Source organism: Vigna radiata, chromosome 6 (genome assembly GCF_000741045.1).
Source record: "Vigna radiata var. radiata cultivar VC1973A chromosome 6, Vradiata_ver6, whole genome shotgun sequence".
NCBI lineage: Eukaryota > Viridiplantae > Streptophyta > Magnoliopsida > Fabales > Fabaceae > Vigna > Vigna radiata.
Window position 1 is genome coordinate 19,737,112 of NC_028356.1, and position 2,296 is coordinate 19,739,407.

Here is a 2,296-nt window from a genome sequence, read left to right on the forward strand (position 1 = left end):
GATGCTGTTTGATGCAGGTGGAAGATGGTCTCATGGCATCTGCATAGACACTCTCAAGTCGTGCCTCAACATTAGACTGACTTTCTTCAAAATTTAACCATCTCGAATCAGTCAAAGGTTGCATATGAGTTGAACATCCAACACTTTTATGGCATGATCGATAGCCTCTTCATGGTAATCACCTTTTGCATCATGAGTCTTGAGGTATTGAGGCTTTAAAGGCTTCATGTAACAAGTAGAGACAAGGCCTTTTTGTAGAAAACTCGGAAGTAACGTTGCCTAAGTCATATGTATAGGAGTGAAGTTTGTAGCCTTTTCTCTTGATCAAATATTTTTCTGCCCATAAACTTGGTGGTAAATTGAATTTGGATTTGGTTTCCAATTTTGTCTTGAAACCGTTTCAAATGGAGATTAAGGTAATAGTATTTAAGTGGGGGAAATGGTTGAGCTTTTTCTCCTCTCCTCTTCCCAAGTGTAGACCCAAACTCGATCACATTTGCTATCATGGTAGGATCTTGTGGGACTTTCTGTCCTCCCACCAATTTCAAATCTTTCTTGGATTAACACCCTGTCAGCAAAGTTTAGGGAAACACTACTCATCATGGTCTCATAGAAGGGTGATTGCAGAGTATTTCAGGAATGTGTCAACCATCTCCCATCACTAATAAGAGACTTTCCTTAAGCAACACTCTTTCCACCTTTGGGCACACTCTTTGAATGATTCTGATTCCTTCTTCACTATGCTCGACAATTGTAGTCTATCAGGTGTTGCATTCGTGTTATTTTTGCACTGCCTCAAGAAAGCATCAACCAGATCTTCCAAGACCAGATGCACGAATGTTCAAGTTGACTACCCCAATTTAGTGCCATGTCAGTCAATATACGTTGAAAGAAATGAATTAGCAACCTTTCATCACATGCATGGACGACCATTTGCTTTCAACATCCTGATCTGACTCCTGAGACGAGTGGTCTAGCTATATTTTTCGAATTCGGGATATTTAAGCTTTGGAGGTATCACCATATCTGGAACTAAGCAAGCCTCGCATCCTTTTCGAACTCAGCACTTCATTCACCTTCTATGGCTGTCGTCCTTTTTTCAGCATTTCAAATTTACCCTTGTCAACCTCAACATCCATTGGTATACAAACATGGAAAGAAGATTTCAACTCGGATTGCCTTGTTATTGTCCTGCCCACAATACTCGATTAAAGCCCTTTCCTAGGGACCATGAAAGTGGTCGCCCCAAGCTCGTTTTCCACTATAACCGTGTCATTTTCGGTCTCTCGAGTGTGAACTTGCCCCAATTCTACTCCAAGTATGGAGTGTAGTTTGAGGGAAGACCAATAAGGAGGGAAAGTTTGTGCCTCTGGAGGTCTCTATTGTAGTCGTGGTGCGCACAAATCTCTAGGACTTCGTAAGGCACTCAGGACTTCTAAGATCCATCTCATTTGCCCCTTCAATTGTTAAGCATCGACTTTCATCCATTCTTGAACTTCTTTTTGGTTCTCCAAGATTTGGTAACTGGTTCGAGTCCTTTAGGGTATCTTGGTTTTTTTTTTTTTTTTGAAATTTTATTAGATGAAACAAATAGAAAATAAAAATGAAAAGAAAAATAGAAGACCATGTAGTTCAAATACTCTAGTCAGAAATTATAAAGCCATGAAAAGATTGCCTCGATATAATTTGGAAATTAACACGAAACAGAGTCAATAGGGTGACTCATCATTCAGAAGTTCCCAAAATGTGAGGCGTAGGGGGTCTTGGTCAACTAACTTGGATCTTAGCCATCATATTCTTCATTTCTTCGATTATCTCTTGCAACAATTGAGGAAAGTTTCAATTCCCTAAAGCAAGTTAAATATCGGCACTGCAAACCCAGTATCAGCTAATGGCTTAAGGATGTTTTCAATGACTTCATTTGCAAGGGAAGCTAGTTGTGAGAGACTTCACTTTCAATTCGCCCTTGTTCAACAACATGTTCCTTCATTCAAATTATCAATTATTGATGTTTCCTTTTTAGCTTGATGCCAACATTCCTTTTCCAATTTTTTCACTACTGCTTTCACACGCTGCTCAGCACCATGAAATTGTTTCTCGCAATTCGGGTCAGGAGAAGTTAACTCGAATGACAAGTTGATTGTCTTGACCCTTTCTGCGACTCATTGGCTAAAGGAATGTTTCATTGACAGTCCATGATCTTGGACCTTTNTACGAAGCGAACAACATTGCCCCCAAGCGTTCTTAACTTGATGAAGCGTTCCAGCAAAGATTCGTTCTTCATATGATCTGCAAT